Source organism: Myzus persicae, unplaced genomic scaffold, assembly GCF_001856785.1.
Source record: "Myzus persicae strain clone G006 unplaced genomic scaffold, MPER_G0061.0, whole genome shotgun sequence".
In the NCBI taxonomy this organism is placed as follows: domain Eukaryota; kingdom Metazoa; phylum Arthropoda; class Insecta; order Hemiptera; family Aphididae; genus Myzus; species Myzus persicae.
In genome coordinates this window covers 399,440-420,093 of record NW_019104178.1, presented here as the reverse complement: position 1 = coordinate 420,093, position 20,654 = coordinate 399,440, and the positions used below count along the sequence as shown (strand labels likewise).

Here is a 20,654-nt window from a genome sequence, read left to right as displayed (position 1 = left end):
ATGCAATAAACTATTTATACGATGGTAAAAATCATGTTTAACCTCTGGTGCGACTTCACAAGCTCAGATAATATATTATTTATTTGTGTAGAATGGGTAATTGCGTATAGTAGGTACTATTCTAAATACCAATATTATTCTACCAGAAACCTCATTTCATGTAACATCATGTACGACTATTGTAACTGTTAATAATAAAAACCAAGAACCAAATAAGAAAAAATATAATATTATAAATTATTCGGGGCTCGTCATGCACTTGCATATTATTTTATTAGGGCGATCTCACATTGAGTGCGATAATAACAACGACCTGCACTCAATATTTCCAAAACAGACTTGTTGCATATTATTATTATTTTATACTATTGTGTCTGCGTAATTTTCTTATTCCGTTTTCTATTACACTAGACTATAATTGCTGCTGGGTGTCAGCGTGTGTGCCATATGCATGTTTGTTGAAACGTACATTGTACATTATTATATATGAATATATTGTACGTATTCACGTATAGTTAGGACAACAATAATGGTACGTATGTAGATGCATTATTATTTAAATAACGCCCCGTTTGAAATATCCGTCGGACCCATATTCTATGGTCGACATTTCAAATTCTCGACCACGAAATTTAAATTTCAAACTTAAAGCGATAGTTTTTTCTATTCATCCATTTTTACTACAATATGTTTTCCATAATATATTGCGTATTCACAAGATTTACGGTTTAATGTTTCGAAACTTCGAATCACTGTGCGATGTGACTACGTAATATACTAATAACGAAAAATTGTTGAGGTATAATAATATATATATATATACATATATATATTGTAGGCCTTTCGAGAAATTTGTCTTTATTCGTCGATTCTAGGATCATTGTATAGGGTCTGTTCGTTTTTAATTTTTTTTTGCCAACAGCCTGCATTTTTTTAAAGCCTACTGCATGGAGACCAACGGATCAAGTTAGGTATTTTATAAATAATTATTTAAATTATGAAAATATGGAATGCACATTGTAAAAACCACATATTTATAAATATTTATTTTACTATGCTTTATTATAGTATCATTTATCAGATATAATATTAAATTATTAGTATAATAATTAAAATTTAGTATATTAAATGTAAAATAAATAATATTTCATTTATTTTTACCAACTTTTCTTTCATGATAAAATATTGTGTTTTATAAATTAATATATGAATAATTTTCCATAATTTTCAAATAGTATTTCTAAAAAACCTAACAGTCGTTGGTATCCACGGAAAAGGCTTTAACAAATGCAAACTGTTTTGCTTGAAAAAAAATGATTCAAAACAGTCTACTTAAAATTTTAGTGAAAAGCCTAATTTCTCAAATGACCAACGATATTTCCGTATAAATACTAATATTGTAGGAGTGTGCTTGTGAAACAGTTACTTCTGTAGTTCTGTGCTTATGCAACTCGGACGTTATTATTTATTCGTATTGTATTACTTATGTGTTTATACTATTATACATATTTAAAAACATCTTAACGCGGAACTTTTGTTAAATCATTTTGTTATTCAAATTTTGTTGGTTTGTATGACAGTCAATTGTTTAATGACATCGTCTGTTGAGTAAACTATAGACAATTAGTTTTCCATTGCCATTTACTAGTACTGCACTACATATTGGCAGGTGTTTGATTACATTTATATGGGTCATCGCACTTGGCTCCATTGTAGACCTATAATTTATAAACTAAGCTTATATGTCTTGGGCCATACCAAACTTATAAAATATGATTACCTATAGTGTCGTTTTGGAAAATTAATATATAGTTTATACCTGTACTATAGAAGAGAAATTTAAAATATAAACTATCATTTTTGGCACAATTATTTTGATTATTATTTTAATTCACAAAATATGTACTATTATTCGTCATTATCAATGCCAAGGTTGTTGTTGTTCATCGCTTATCGTTCCACTATTCGGTTCTATTCTATTATATCATTATTTTGCTATGGTACTTTCTGTTTGACGCCAATCGAGTACATTTCGTTTACCGATACGCAGAGTTGTTTTAATAACCGTGTAATAATATATTATAGGCACCTGTAGGTATATTATATTATTTTAAACTTATATACACCGTCACTGAACGTCATAATAATATTAATAATGTAGCGGATACAATATTTCTAGTGGATGGATTTTTTTCCTTTCCATCGATTTGAAAGTTCATTATTATTCCTAGATATGATCTTCATTACAGTACGGTGCGTATACTATACAGATATACAGTATACACTATACAAAATATGTACATACACATATTATATACATTATACAGTATACACAAAATAATTATATGCATATTTGAAGAAAAACTGTGGAATCACGCTGACAATAATATTTAATGACTTCTAGTTCGTAATATGTTAATATTAATATAAATATTTAGAAGCACCCAATCTATGATAATATATTATGGATTTCAAATCGAGTTTTTTAAATTAAATAGTTACTCAGAATATACACAATACTATAACAGAAAAAAATGTTCAACAAATTACGTGGAGCTCTACTTCGACGAAGTAAATTGAATTTGTCTCTTTTGTAAATCGTAATTATAGACAACTTGTGAGGTACTCAAACACATGTTATACTGCAGCTGTTGACCGTGTTGTATTGTAGGTATCTATCTACTAGAATAATATTATTTTTATTTATTATTTTATACGGTGGGTGCACATTGTTTTTGGGTACTCGTCAAAATCGAGTCGCCCCGAGTTCGTTGTAATGGCGACGTAATAAAATATAAAATACCGAAACTCGGCACGTGAAGACAAACGTGAGCGTGGAAGAGGAGAAGGCAACAGAAAAATTCTCCATATCGTTTTGCGCGGAAATGTAATCCTGTATACACTGCCGCTACACCTATTATAGGCAAGTATATTATTGTTTTCTATCGGATCGCGAGGAAACCGGTCTCGAGACCAGCTGTGTCAGCAGCAGTCGTTCTATACGAGCAAAAGAGAACATAACAGTATATTATTATTTTGTTGTTTTCCTCGTAAATAAATAATAATAATAAAAAAAAAAATTATGAAGAATAATGGAAAGTCTCAGCAGCGGTGCGCGCAGAGAAACCAGACTCATGATACTGCCGCCGAGTGCTTCGCTATCGTCCCGCTCGTAGATGATGATAATAGTAATAATATAATATTATTATACGTAGTTGCGATGCCCTACGATTCTGCGTGCGTCCGTAACAGGCCCGCCGGAAGCGGTTATTCAATAGACTGGAATCGTTTTTTTTTTTTTATTATTCCGTAGTTACAATATATCCGTTACAAGACATCGATCGTAGTGGTCGGTGGATCCAGCCTATGCCGTGGTCGTTTTGTCAAGATTCCAAAAAAAAAAAATAACAACGATTCATTATTCTCGTCGACACAGGAAGAACTATAAAGAAGACACCGAACGTTTGTACGAATTGAATCAGCCGTTAATATTACAAGATGACTAGTTAAACGGCTTGTTCGAATGTCACCACGCGCGTCCGAGGAAGTGGACAAAAAAAAAAAACAACCGAAAAATCGTATAATAGAGAAATTTATTCAAAAATATAATAGTTATAGTATCTTCCATTTATCTCGGACGCAAGTACGCAACATAAGCTATACAACAACGTTTTCAATATATTTATGTAAGTTATGTAACGGCTCAACCTCAACTATTAGCCGAGTATGAATTTTACATACCTATTGGTTATTGTATAGTATAGTTACCCATACCTAGTATGAGTTTGGCGAACATGCTTTGATAAAGGTACCGAAATGGTGAAATTACGGCCTACTCCTTTTTCAACAGCAACTAGTATTGTTCCAAGAAAAATATTGTATGAAAACTGTTTCCATTCACATTAAAACTACTACTGAGATCTGATATTGAGTTTATGTTTATTATATAATGATGATTAAGCCATTAAATTATGACGGATTACTCTCATGCCAACTTTTGATTGATACTGTGGAGAAACTTGTTAACGCTCAGGTTTTCTAATTGACAAACAATCCTAGAATAATATGATGTCTTCTGGTTTAGAATAAATGTATTGGTAATAGTGAATATTAAGCAACTCTATCTGGTTTAAACAGTTAATTCCCATTATTGATGAATTCAAATTAACTTTTCTTTTTGTCAATATAGGTAAATAAAATATACCTATGTAACTCTGCATATTTTAACGTAATAATCATAATCTTCTATTTACAAAAGGCTTCTTCAACTTCTTTAAATCCACAACCCATTTCTGTGATATGAAATTTTAAGCGGTTGACCTATGCGTATTTTTTTTTTTTTTTGCCATAATAAAACTTGATTCGAACTCTCGTTTGAACTATAACATTACGCACACGTGCGTATGCGTTAAGCCGGATTTGCGGGGACGTTATTATCGACGACCTCGAAACGTACACGCATAATACATGATACTTATTTTCAGTGTAAGTATGTATTCCAATAAGTTACAGGTACAGGTAGTATCGGTTGCACGAGTGGTTATAATAGGTACGTCAGGATTATTCAAATAATAGTCTGGGCGATATCAAAAATGAAACGATCAAAATATATATTCCTATCAACTGCTTTGATCAAGAATCAAGCTAATTGAGCTAAATAAAGTTAAATTTCAATATTGAATAATATTTTTCTTCCCCTTTGAAAGCACTAAATTGTACTCTAGACAGACCTATAGTTGAGTATGGTTCAATCATTTAGTACCCTCATTATAAAATATCATTATAAATAAAAATCTGGTAAATAATTGCATGTAAAAAGTACTCGTGAATTTCGATTTGCCACAGGACACTATTTAAATGGTACAAAAAATCTCAATTATTCAAAAATAATATGGCCTTTACGTATATTTAAACGTACCAAAAATCAGATTTCGAACTACAAGGTAGGTACACATTTTTGATGAAAAACAGGGGTTGATCATTTTGGTGAATCACCCTGTATTTATATACATAAACCCCGAAACCGACCCCGATTATTGTACACGACACTAAGATAGTCGATACAATCTGAGGTCCAAGACGTGGTCTGTTCCACGCGGTCACTGGGGTGTAAAATTATCGTGACGACAGCTATTTACGTTGGAATATACCTATAACATTATAATTGTGTGCAATTTTCGTCCGACGCCAACACACCGTGAAACGATTCAGCGTAGAGACGTGTTGTAGGTATACTCGTCGTATAATGATAATAATAATAATAATAATAATAATTTAATGAATTAACTGCAGAATCTCCCCGTCCTCTTCTCTCATCACAATAATAATGGACATCATAAATAAATATATATATATTATATATATTTATATGCACACATAGTGAACAAAGACACGGGGCGGAAAAAAATAAGATGGAAAACCGCAACAATAATACGACGGTGTATATACCAAGGTATATATTTTTTTATTATCCTTTTCCGATATTGGTGTGATACTATGATATCCTCTGAAAAAAAATATAATAATGCTCACTGCTATTTTATACTGTCTAGCAATGTAGCTGCTTAGTAGTCATATAGCTTAGCTTATATTATATTATTCTCTTAACATTTAGCTGCTTATGATAGTATTATGATTTGAGTAGGTCGGGTTCCGATTTTATATTATAATGTAATCGTGTTATTGTACTCGCATAAATAATGCGAACCACATGAAACAGATTTTGATTGGTCGGCGACTATACATATTATACTTATACGTGACGAGGGCACATGTGCGCGTCTTTATTTTTCGATAATTAAATTTTCATTGTATTGTTCGGATTTTTATTTTTCAAATTTATGTTATATAACATATTTCATATTTTTATTAATAGGCACATATCGCTGGGAGTTTATTTTTATCGCAATTTTTACGAAACACGTGTGACATAACGTAGCTACACATTGTTTTAGTTTAAATTACTATTACTTATTAGGTACACCTACCGTTCATATACATCAATGAGGTATTATGTAGCCACTGTGTTATTATAGCCTCGTGTAGAAAACTACACATATGTAATACAAAATCGACGAATATAAGAATATAATATTGTGCGAGTTGGATTTTATTTATTTTATAGGGCATTGTCTCTGTGAATATATGTCTGGCGTGGAGTCAAAACTCATTCGCATGGACGAAATAACGAAAATCAATGTTTACACTCTCATTTCGTGCAAAACATGACCTAGTACACCTAATTACAAGATCGTGATTTATATTTCGTTTCATCATAGTCCGGCCGTGCGCCATAACCTATTTCTTTTGTGTATACAAACTATTAAGTTCCCTACCCAAACGCGCATACACACAAACACAGTTGAATTATTAATTTGGTAGGTATGTAGTTTTATTTTTATATATTCAGTTTACAGTACAATTCTAGTGTCAATATGCTAACTTTTATTTTGGTAACTATTATTTTGGAAGTATAATTCGTAAAAACACAATTTTAGTTGTTAACGTCAAATTGTCATTTCGTACAAGTAAATAGTACGTAGTATACCAAACAACGAGCTCGAGTGTTAATCTGAGAAAACCCGTACAAAACAATTTTTCCGACGCTCCTAGAAAGTATCAAATAGAATTCTATGATGTGACATAAACCTCTGCCGACATTTCGAGACGGCTATTTACGGCCAATTTATGATAGGAATAGTATAAAAAAATAAATATTAGATACGCCAAATTTTAAGACATTTATATATAATATTATTTTATGCATTTTATCATCGGCTAACTAATACGATTTAGACCTCGAAAAATAGCTCAAACATTTCCCGACTAAAAAACAGCAGCTGCAGAATAAAATATTACTACTGGCCGCGTTTTTGATACAAATACATAATTATGCTTTTACAGTTTAAACATAAAAAATTGTTTAGATAACATTTTTGTAGCTTGTACAAAAATATATAAAAATTGTTTGACCATAAATCCAACAAGTGACCTCATTATTATACGTCTCGTCTATTAATAAATTAAATAGTAATATATCCTGTACGTATGCTTATACTACATAATATAAACTCTGATGTGTGTATCCTAACTGCAACTGTAGGTTACAAAGTAGGTAAAAAACGAGGTAATAATGTAATATTTTACTAAAATATTAGACAGGCACTTACAACACTAACTTGCGTATAAAACGTCGTAAAGAATAGATGATACTAACGCAATAATTTAGATTGTGCAGAAATACGATTCATTTTTCATAATTTGATATTTTCAGTGGTTTAATTACCCCATACTCACAAGACAATAATATAATATAAAAATAAAAAAACGCTAATTAACCTAAATCGTCTGTATAGTGAACACTTCACACGAACGAAGGCTATCGACATTATTGACATGTACTTCGTTCGGTTTACGAAAAAAAAAAATAACCATCAATTTCTTACATATTGTCATTGATTATGTGTAGCTACATTTTTAATTTTTGAACGAAGATCCATCGATTTTTTCAATGACTAACATATCTTTACCTATCCTCACATTTTATTATATATAGGTACAACTACGGTTGTTTACTTTTATCTCGACTTGACATAGGGAAAATAATTTATCGACTGTTGTGATACGCAACTTAATATTTTAATTATTAATTTATTATTAGCCTATATATTATGTAAATAATTTAAGAATATTTTTGAGTAGGTGACATCCACGTTACAGGTACATATATTTAGTTGGTTTTTAAGTATCCGCAGAGTGTATTAAGAATAATATAATATCGAGATCGATATTTTTGATGAGTATTTACAGTGGCTTAGATGGATAAAGTACGAAGATAATACAATATTTATATAGGTACACTGTAATATTGTATACATACATGAAAAGAAATCAGTTATTATGTAATATTCTTTGTTGCCACCTCTTCACACGATTTCGTTACTATTGTTTCAATTCATTTTTATTTCGGAGACCTGGATTTATTGAGTACAGAGAAAACATATTATATTCATTATTATATTATATACTATAGAAATGGATAATCGACGACTTTTAATAAATAAACGATTCGTAATTTGCACTGTCTGCGCAATTTGAAATTTGTATCCAATAATATGATATCAATAGTTTGGACTGAGGCAATTCAATAGTAATAAATAATTATAATAATAATGACAATATTCGATAATTCTAAGATTTGCTATAAGTGACACATTTATATTTTCAGGAGAGCCAAAAAAAAGTTTCTATATATTCTTAGTCTTTAAGAAGTCTTTAAATTATCGTAACTAACTTAGTCATAAGGATGGAATTTACAATTATTTGTTCTAGGATCAATTACTTTTTAGGAACTTTAATGCTTTTAACAAAACTTTATGGTTTAAATAATCTTTATTAAATTGTCGTCAAACTGAGTTGGTGATTACTATATTTAGAGTTTTATTGTACATCATAGAATTTAAACTGTTGTAATTTTTCACAAAAATGTTCTAAGCATTCCTGAAATAAGTATTGAAATACACACTTAAGCGCATACTCCAAACAAACTAGTTCATCATGTACCGCACATAATATTATAATATAATTGGATGACGATAACAGCTTAATTTGTCGTTTATAAAACAATGCCAATTTAATACTTTAGTTGCTTATTAATTGATCTTAATGGATACAATTTGGATAATATATCCATTTATAATATAATACACAATAAATTATGTAATTCACTTCAAATATTTGACAAAGTTGATGTTATCTACAATATTTTTACTGAAACATTTTCGAGGTCATAACTTCCTTTATGTTACCAAAACTGTTAACGACCGTTTATTAATGTTAGCATTAAAATGTTGTTTAACTATTATAACTAATATTGTTTTAAAATTAAAGTGATAGGTAAGTACATGATGAATTTATTTTACTAACATTTTAAATTCGAATATTATAAGCTAGTTCACCAATTTGAAACAAATTTTACAAAAATAATTTTAGGAGATTTAGTTTGATGAACCTAAAAATAGATTTTGGTTACTCCAAGGTAGATAAATACAATATTTGCCCTATGAAACGCCGTATGGCTTGTGTTACAGTTAATATCTTATAACCACCAAATAATTTTACCTTCTAAATGTATTCTATTTATCTTTAATAATTTCATTATAATATTATCTCACTCTAGTACCTAATTTTAATGTACTATTTTTATTTGAATTTTATCAATAATAATTAGTATTCCTTTGCAACCAAACTTGGAATATGCGATAGTGGATTAGGCGTCTTGCAATTCTAAACGTTGTAAAAGACCCAATGTTGTATGTATGTACGGAATAAGTTATGTGCTAGAATAAGCATAACATTACGTATATTATGATAATATGTTTATAGAGATAAATATTTTCTTTTAAATCATAAATACAAATTAGACTCCAGGCAACGATGATGAAAATATTTTATTCCACTCGCGTTTTTTCATTGGTTGTTTCAGATATGGGATTTCTAATTGATGTAAAAAATAATTATTTTAAATCACGATTATGTCAATGGATGACCTATCCTGTCTTGTATAGTCTGTACTAGTTTCTAACTGACGTGACTTTACCTGATGTGTCAATCAATTCACTAGTAATAATGATTATGTAGTAATCACTCATTCTTAGAAATTGTAAAACCTCTTTCCTTAAATTCTTTGTTTTTCAGTTTTTAAGATCTGATAATATTAATGAATAATATTGAGAACCATGATTATAAAACGTTTAACTTCATTAGGTACCTACCTACTCATTAATTGTATTTTCAAATAGTTAATGTTTAAAGAAGTTAATGTGATTTGAATTGAAATTCAAAATATTTCACTGACAAGTGTTATGACAACATTATGTGGATTACAATTATTTTGTTAAACTTTTTCACCTCAATAATAGTACAACCATACAGCTTATGTAGAACCCACAACAATTACATCCCTGTCAGCTGATATTATGTGTGGGTTCTACAGGGATGAAAATTATTATTTATCTGCTTGTAAATTGGGGAAATATACGGTTATCGATTTATGAAATTTAATTAGAAACAAAAAGCATGTTTAAATGAAATAGTTGAATTGTGTAACTTGAGCGATACGAATTTTAAGTTAGATTGCGAAAAGTAGAAAGTCCACGGCATACGACATATTTTGACAATGACAAAAACGATAAACACATTTATTTCGATATCTATATAACGTGGGCTTTGGGATGATACACGCCCGTCAGCCTAGTATGTGGCTGTGTGATAAATAGTTATTTATCGACGTCGGCGCGAAAATTGGCGGTCAGGCACAACGCGCGTATCGGCCTCGAAAATTAGATCACAGGTACATTATTGCTGCCGATCGTTACCTATAATAATATACTAATGTCGAAAGGCTGCAGGTGCTTCACCCACCCACCCACAAACACACACACACACAAACAAATGACAACAGTATAATAATTATAATAACAATAATAATAATAAGAATAACAATGATAACATAATATTATTATTATGCACGCTTAGCTGATGCTGCATATATTACAACAATAATACATAAGGTTACGAAAATCGATACTGCCCCCCCAGTATATTATTGTTTATCGTTGTTGTTGTTGTTGTTTGTTTGTTTGTTTGTTTGTTTGTTCAACGTTGCGTAATTTGTGAGGGGTACATGCAAAATCGATACAATAATAATAATATTATTATTGTGTTATTGTGTACGACCGCTGCGAATGTATATGCCTACTCTCTTCATACATGACAATATATACTCGTATTATGACGTGAAAATATAAAACACGACATAACGATAAGATTATACGATGATTGACCGTAGTTTCCACCATTAACTCGATCGTAAGTCGGCCTACGCGTGCGTATGTGCGTTTCCTGTGCCCGAATTGACAAATTCGGTTTTAGCGCGGCGCCGCGATTCCCGGCGCCGTATCGATCGTTAAACTCGGTCTCATGCCGTGTATATATTACATATGACGTGTGTATACAATAGATACATATTATATTATGTGTATTAGGTGAATTGTATTATACGTATTCGTGTGTACTTACAATAAAACCGTTGTATGTATATAAATACACCGACGCAAGTCAGACTTTCGACGGGAGCATGGTCGGCGATGTGGTAGGTAGTAATGCAGCACGATAACTCGGAGATGCACGCGGACCGCGTTCACTGATGATCGAATTTTATAACGAGAACAACAAAACCAAACTAAGAAAAAAAAATAAAACGATTGTGAGCCTATTCTAATAACATTATATTGTATGATATCGATGACTACAACAACAACAGCGTTAACAGTGCTTTTACATCTGATCTACATCGTCTACTAACGGGTTACCACGGGTACGCGCGCACAAGCACACCGTCACTTGTAAACGCGAACGTTCAGTCGTCGGTCTACGGTTGCGGTGGGAGTGGAAAACCAGCCCGACCACGAACGCGGTTACGGTCGCCGTCACGCGGTGTTGTATCGTCTAGCGCCATCTGCGAGGCGCGTTCGCCGAGCGCGCGTGTCCGGTTTCCCGGTGGCCCGCGACAGTCGAGTGAAGATGGCTACACCGGAAACGACGGTGGCGGCGGACACGGAACGTCCGACATCCGCTTCCGGCGCCCGTGAGTAGGGTGGACGAGAGAGCGTTGCGAGTTCACAACCCTTATGCGTTTTTGCGAAGGCTGTGATCACAATATGGCTAAAACGATTGTTATCATTTCGGTTGTTACTCGAGCGTTACTTTGGGACAGTCGAATCAGACTTTAGCCACTTCCCAAGTATATGAATTACCTCTAACAATCAGATTTTCGTTAAATCGTTTTATTTTTCTTTAACATTTAGTGAACCGATTTTTGGCAGATTTTAAAAACATATTTAAAGTGGCTCTAATATTTTCATCATTTGTCCTAAAATATAATTTTATGTTGATAATTTGAATAGTACCTAGATAACCACGTGGGTAGATATAACGGAACAAAAGCTTCGTCGTATACAGCATTGGAATTAGAAAATGTGTCAACTCATTTTTTAACGTTAAAAGAAGATTCATTTTGAATGTATAAAATTATCAAACGAGTAAACCTTTTTCCTCGGTATTCCTTCCGTCTTTATTCGTATTATAATGTATGTTTAATATTTATGAACTTTTTAATAAACATTTTATAGTCGTAACGTAGATCCTTTGTTAGGAGAATAATATTTTATAGGGAAAAGGAAACAAGAAATATTGAAAAAAAAAATTATACTCCATTGAAACGCGTTTTTTTCTCAGTAATGTTTTTAATAGTTTTCGTTCACAAGCATCGCCATAATAATATTATAATATGTTAGCCAATAATAAGTCAGTAAACAAAATTGCTCGATTATCGGTCCGCTATTTTGTGAAAATTAAGGAAAGCATTACCACCAAGACGATGAGTGATTACTGTTGAAGTGCAATACGTATATTAAGATGATAGGTCTTGCCTGACCAGGCAAAACGTACCATGCAGAGGAATTTGTTAGTCGTAAATATTTGAAAACGTCAACCAAACACAATACTACCTTAGTCTGTCGATCTATCTACGATACAATCGTGACGCGTAAACAATTTATGCGTTTTTATCGCGTAACAATTTGCGTGCGCCCTTGTCCTTGAAGTGCCAAGCACTATTATAATAAACTTGGAGCACAATAATATAATATATAAATATATATTATGCTCGTAAAAATAAACCATAGAAAACTTACAGGCAAAGGTGTATTACAAGAAATTCGTTCGGTATAGATTGTTTACGGTCGTTTGTCGTTTAAACTGTACACGTTCAGCCATCGATCATCGTTATCATTATACGACGAGCCAATAAGTTTGTCACTTTTTGTCTCTTATAATGCTCGGCTGTTAAAATCTAATTAAGGTCTCGTTTTTTCACACAAGACAGAATATGCACTCTAATGCGAATGTGGGGGTTTAGATGTGTAGACGAGAGGTACGAAGTACCCAATTTGCATACATTTTTTTCGACATAACTATCTTTTGAATGGCTTTAAGGTATACGTCTTATTTGCGAATTTGTCGTTTTCAGGACAACGGGGTAAACAGTAAATTGAATTGATCACTTCGATTATTCACGTGTGTTTCTTTTAATTTTAAACTAATTCGTTGTTACATCTAGCCATGCATAATAATTATATGTTTCCGTTCACAACAATAATATCTTTTGTTTGTCTTTTACCTACATTTTACTTGCAACAATAATTATTACAATATAAGAAACCTCAACTTGAGTACAAATATGTCAGATTTCGTGTAGTGTATAATATTATTTGCTATTCGTCTATTTCAGTATGTGTCTCTGGGTATCTATTATGATTTCAGATAAAATACACAGTATAGTTTAAAAACACGTTCACCTATTTAATAATCTTTATTTAATAATCTCGTACATGCCTACAGTTCGTCTTTATTCTGTCATTTGATGAGTACATTGTTATCGGAGATATTACATTGTCTGCTCTATTCTTGTACTCTCTTTGTGTCCATCCACATATTCCAACAATATAACACCCCAGAAATATTGTACTTGAATCTCAATATTATGTAAGTTGTACCGTTGAATCAACTTATCAAGGGTAAACTATTCCGTATTTCAAGTGGAACCTAATAACAAAAAAAAAATAAGAAAATCCTACGACAGCATAATGAAATGAACGATTTTGTCTGGATCGATATTTTATTAAATTTCTGAACAAAATGCAGTAATCCATTTTAAATTGTAACCATACGCTCTAAATACACGGTTTTATAAATATTTTTTGCTGAGTATAAAAGTATTATATTTGGCGTGTAACGGAAGGAAAGAGCAGCTTTAGTGATTTTAGAGGGAACCTCACCAAGCTTCTCCCTTTGTGTCATTATGACCTTATCTTTAACGTATTACTTATAGTAATCCCTCACCGCAATAGTTTATTTACAATTTTTGAATAATCGGAAAACAATTTATTACATAACCAGTGATGAGCGATGACAGTAAATATTCCACAATTATTTTTGAAATATTTTTTTATTTCACCAAACTATTTGAAATACGTCAAGCACGCCAGACGGGTATAAAACGTTATTGAAATTTAATCCAACACAAAACAATTAATACAAAATATATTTTACGAGATGAATGTTTAACCTTAGGTATAGTAGGTGTTATTATTGTATTACTATAGTACATTTTTCAAAAAAATATAATATTAATAATACAATTTATTGTGATCACCACTCATCGTTTAGTATTATATACCGTTTATTTATTTTGTATATAATACATTTGATACTAGTAGTAAACTGTTGTAGCATTATGTTGGGCTATGTCCCAATTAGGTACTAAACGATAGATGTAATAGAGGTAAGTAAATATCTGGATGTTTCAAATTTAAATTTCTCACATAAACTATAATACTACTCATGGATTTGGTCATTTGACATTAACAAATTGTTAAATATGACCCTTTATGTTATATACGTTACCATACGTATAACACATAATGTTGGTTAAATATTCTGTTATTTTTCTGATTTATGTTCTTTCGTTTAAATTTATGTTAACACAACTTAAATAAAACACAGAATTATGAGTGCTGACGTATAGCTAAAATCACCGTAGGTAAATATTTTAGTTTTCTTTTGATCAGAAAACTAATACATTTGATTAATTTTAAAGTTTAAACATAACTCATCAATGTTTTATCTGTGCAAATGTAATTTTGAAAACATTTTACAACAAAATAAATGACGAGTGAAGGTATAACATTTGAATCAATTAGGGAAAATAATTTCCTTATTAGTTTAGTTGAAACAATTATGTTGTTTATAGAAATTAAGAATGCACGATTGACAATTATTATATGATGTAGAATTATAATTGTATTTTGCGTAAGAGATGAATTTCTGAATATTCAATTATGGCAATTCAAACTATATTTATAAATATTAAATATCTACCGAGAACATTTTAAATTTAACCTTATCTTATGATACATAATAAAAATACTAAAATACTTAATACGTATACATTTTTATGGAGGTAAAAGATTGAATAAATGCAAGCAATTAATGTTCAAATTAGACAACGATAGAATATAAGTAAAATATAACTTAATATCTTATGTTAATAGTTAACAATTACTTAAATACTATTCTTGTACTGTGGTAAATTATATAATAATTATTTTTGACAACTTATAATAAATAATATTATATTATTATGTAAAAAAATATGCATGAGCATTGTAGGTTTACATTTTGAATATGCATGTTGTATTTTAGAGTTTCAATAAGATACTAAAGAAAAAAAGTAAGATTTTTTTACCTATAATAAATAATTTTGATTTGACATTTATGAACAGAATCATTTCTTAAATTTTGATCATAAAAAAACATTATCATATCTTTCTATGGTATTCATTTGTCATCATTATGTTTGTTGAAATATATTACCTATTATAACTACTCATAAGTTTACTACGAACAATAATAAAATACTACAGTTGGAGCAATATTTCATCTGATTTTCTACTGACGTATTTTTGTATGTAATTATTAATTATTACAGCTGATACGTAGTAAAGTGTTTGTAATTAATGCAGTTTTCAGAATATTTCAATTGAGTAAAACGGACAAATATAATTTTATAACACAATATATCTGGAAATAACTTGCGTTATACAAATAACAATTAATAGTAATTTAGCAGGTAGTTAGGTTCCTAGCACAAGAAACTATGTATTGCTGATATTAAATCATTTGTTTAAACTCATATATATATATTTATTTATTTCATATAAACTTTTTTTAACTGTGAGTTAAGTTTATAAGGTTATGATTATAATTATAACAATTTTTTTTTTTTGATATTAACTTTATATTTTAGATGTGATAGAGTAAAAATATTACTTGATATCTACTAACTTAAATTTAACTTCTTAATGTTGACTTCACTAAACTAACGCAATTCAATTGTTTCCCTTTATTAAACTTCGTCAGAAAACAATACATTAAAACAATTATTATCGCACATCATAATTTATGTTTTATTTTTTACTTTTTAGAACGACAAAATACTTTTTTAATTTTTTACTAAAATATTTGCTTTTAAATGTCGATGTAGTAAAATGTATTTTAAACGAGTAGTTAATTAGTTATATAATATTAATATTTTGATGAGTTGGGTATGAAGTGATATTCCTCAAAATATTTGGCTACCACACTGATACAGTTATAATATATTTTATCATTTAAAGCCAATATTATAGTTAAATAAAATGCAACTGATATTTAAAAGAATAAACAAATACACAGTAATAGTTAAATTAAGTAATAATACATTACAGAAATAAGATTAACTAGGTAAGTGGTTGGTACTATAAGAAGCACAAAAACAAAATAATGTAAGTATAGAAAAATTGATGGGGGTGCCCAGATGCATTATTCAGTCTACGGAGTGGTCGTAAGTTTGTAACTGTAATTAGTAGTATGAAAGGATACAAAGAATTCGGGGGGGGTGTGTAAAGAGAACGAAATTTAAAATTTCATCGCGAGCGCAAAGAAGGAGCATCATCTATAATGTAATACGTCTATCCGTCAGCCTACTCAGGAATACTAGGTAAGTTAGCCTATACTCTTCTATATATTCTTTGAAGGTTACGAAATTGAGCATGTGCATGGCTGGTCAGCGGTTGAAGTCGTGTGGATTATGGTCAATTTTCAGGATGAGGGACGTGGAGTTTAAAAATCAGTACAATCTCTATATAATATTAATACTACCTATTCGAGAGATAATTAATGTTAACTGCGTTGAAAGAACCATCCAGTATTAATGCTCATCATAATTATTATTTAATGCATTGTAGGTACACTGCTTGGTTTGTATTAAACACTTATAAGACATCCGTGGGTTTTGGGTGGGCAACTCATTCGTTTTACACGTTTTAAGTAGATTTAATATTTATTTCAATATTTAAAATGTACAAATGTGATGTACTACTTACCTTTTTATGCATTTATTTTGTGTTCCCATTTAAAATCGTATCAAACATTCTTCATCTGTGCAATGTTAGTAGGTAGTGTAAACATTATAGACGAAAGACACGTGCGTGCATTTGAGTTTATTGATTCTAATACTATAATAAAAATAATAATACAGCTGCTCTCTATATTGTTATATCAGCCTAAATTTTTTTAACACATTTCGATGGTTTTTTATTACACCAAAGCATTTCAAATTTTTTTTATCATATATTATCCACTCGTGATGACAATAATCGGATGGTATATATAGGTTTATTATGTCTATACGGTGGGCACACCAAACATTAATAATATGTGAAAGGGCCTTTTGTTTTTTTTTCTCTATCCCGCCGTTTTTGGGAATAACAATATCCTAAAAACGTACGTTTTCCTCGTTCGTTATCTTGTCGACGTTTCGGTATTTTTAATAATATATTCTCCTCTAGGACATACACACGAGATGTCGACGACAATAGTACAGTTTCTTTATGATAATATGCCGTCTCTCCGTTCGAGTAATATGTATGCATATGAGTTCAAACATTTTCCCATCCCATTCCCGTGGCGGTTCCAGTGACGTGTAAAAAACTTGTAAAAAATGTAAACATTCGGTAGGTATGTTATTATATAGCTACCTACAGACTACAGTATTTCTGCGAGCGCAATAACATAAAGATTGTTTGATTATATGGCATTATTAATATGAATAATGACTCAGGGCCGTAATTTAGAGTGAAATCACCAGGTATCTAGGATCTTGAATAATATTTTTAATTCAATTACATGTGGCCAAATTAAGTCTGAGAGTAGGCGGTGGATCGATAAGTCTTAGTCAATTTTTCATCATAATTTGGTGGAATATAATATGTATAATAATTCTCATGATTATTGCATTTTTAAGGAAATGCTCAGTATACTTAATTATGTCCATCTCATTATTATCATCTCTATTCTAATCAATTGTTATTTAGTTGATTACATATCAAAACTGCTAACCAAGGTTTGGACAATTTAACCAATTTTTATTAAAAAAGTTTGAATAAAAAAATTAATCCCTATTGTTTTACATAAGACTCATATAGCGTATAGTAGCTGTTTACTTGCAATCATAATAGAAATGGTGTGGTTGCAATTGCTACCTTATTAAGTAATGTGTGTTGGGTTTATATTATTATTGTTTATCCATTATAGTTGGATTTCACGATTAAACAAAATATGACTTTATTCGACAGTGAACAATTCAATACATTTCTAGTGAAGTTTTCGACATGTTCCATTCAAAAATTGAAAATTATTAAACTAATTATGAAACTAAAGTTTTCAGTTTGTGAAAGTTTTTCTCCTGTATTTAAATAGGTATATATATTTATATCTGTAATAGTTAAAACTGCACAACCACCAAAAAGAAAAAAAACTTTTTTTCTTAATTGTATAAAAAAAGTATTGTTAAGAAAAAAAATAGAACTTTACGATATTGCTTAAACTCAAACATTGTACCGGTTTTATTTAATTGAAAGGGTTTTTGATGAAATGAACAATTTTTAATATTTATTTTATCTTATTTTAAATTTTAAGTCCTCACACGTTTAACAATTTTTTAGTACCTATTAAAAAAAAAAAACTGATAAAATAATAATATTTTTTTGCACCGAAGAAACATTCATGTGCATACGTAAATATGTGATACAATTATGCCTTAATCCTTCAAATTTGGATTGTAAAGTTATACATTTCAATACCACAATAGGTATTAATTTATTACAATAACAGTTTTCGCCTTTATATGATCACACATAATGTAGTTAATATTGTGTTTTATCATATTGTTTAAATTTGGGTTCCAAATAGTATGTGCCTACAGTAAATGTCAAACTGTAAAACGTGAGATTTCACTATAAATCTTTACATTTTCTTCCAAGAGCACCGTTAACTAGGCTTAAGGCTTTAAGTCCAAAAAAAAGATGGGTTTTTTGTCTCAGTAAAAACCACCTTGATCCTCAGAGTTCCTACCATTCTTTACAACATTGTCTCTTACGTTCAGGAAATCAATGTCAACCTACATGCCGGCCTAACCAGTTTACTGCTGAAGTTGTCTACTCCTCTCGAGGACTATATACTAGCGATACTTGTCGAGCTTAGTTGCAGGACGGGCTACAATATTATTGTAGACATCGATAGGTAATGCAGTTATACAGCAAGAAGAAGTTGTGTGCGTTCATCATTGTTTTTGCCTGAAAGATCGGCAATCACTTCTTACTAGAAGTGTTTAAAATTATATATGCTACTGTATTCACTCCCATATTATATTATATTCCCAGACGTGTGTTGAATTGTTGGAATTGATATTAATATTATTATTATAAGAATAGGTATTCAAATAATTTACTGTGAATAATCCATGCTCTATCTATTTGAATTGTTTCCAATACATTATTATTTCATAATAATATGATATTGGCTGTTGTTTTTATTTCTCTATACTAGTATTATGATATTATGACCTATTCATGTTTGCAGGTCGGATAAATCTGAGAGCTACTGAAATAAAACTGCGAGAGTATACGCTACAGCTATTCCGGATAACGATTGTTTACTCATCATAATATATATATGTGTGTGTGTGTGTTTTAGTATATCTGTGTACATTATAATATCGTACGTACGTGAGATATAAGGAAACATGGTATGTCTTCGAATATTTATTACCACGACAGTACCCTTTGCACGTCCCGTACGTGCATGCGTATATACGTGGTATTAGATTTGAGGATATAAATTGTAAATAAAAAATCCGAACAGGTTGCTACATAAATTGCCTCATCGATCGGGAAGGCAACAGTTTCACATAATATTATTACTGTGAAGGGTTGCAGGCGATATCGTATACGACAAATGATAAAAGGCGTCGTTGAGTTAAAAAAAAAAAAAAAATAATGGCTAAAATGTACAGCACAATAGTATGTATAATTTATATGAATGTATTCGTAAAAAGTTAAAACGAACCGAACGTTTCTGTTTAATCGAAACAGCAGTATTCCCGGAAATTGTGTTTCGAGGATCGAGTGATTGCGTAGAAAATTGTTGAATTAATTATTTTTAAGTATGCAACTGCTAGCAAATATATTATTATGCATGGATGAGGTAATATTATTGCGTCAAACAATACGACTTCGCATTCCCTTGCCGGTTATATCACTATTAATTGTTAATTGTAAGAGTAAATTGCATATAAATGACATGTGACACGTGGGCATATTTAAATAGTGTCACTACAGTATTTACCATAATATACATGTATTTATTATCTTGTTCGTATAATCGAACGACTGGAAAACTAATTTTGATTTATTGTTTGCGCTATTCGGCGATGTGCGACGTCTTAACGATATACTACTATCATTCGAATCAAAAGTGTAGCACAAAGACGACTCTCGCACCGATTGAATTCTGACTTATATAATTTATTTTAACCATAGGTTGACCTACAGTCAAAAATATATATTTATTTTATAACACAATCCTGTTTAAAGAAAATAGTGTCTTAGACTGCTAATATAAGATATTATTATGCTAATATTCATAACAGTTTA

At 30.5% G+C, this 20,654-nt stretch overlaps 1 protein-coding gene across 1 annotated transcript in view; it reads right to left on the bottom strand.

Moving 5' to 3' along the window:
- Positions 1 to 11,427, bottom strand: part of LOC111039649 — a 33,737-nt gene extending 22,310 nt beyond the window's left edge. The window contains exon 1 of the mRNA XM_022323243.1: positions 11,080 to 11,427. The gene's annotated coding sequence lies outside the window, so the exon portion shown is untranslated. The remainder of the gene's footprint in view (positions 1 to 11,079) is intronic.
- Between the last annotated feature and the right edge of the window lie 9,227 nt (positions 11,428 to 20,654).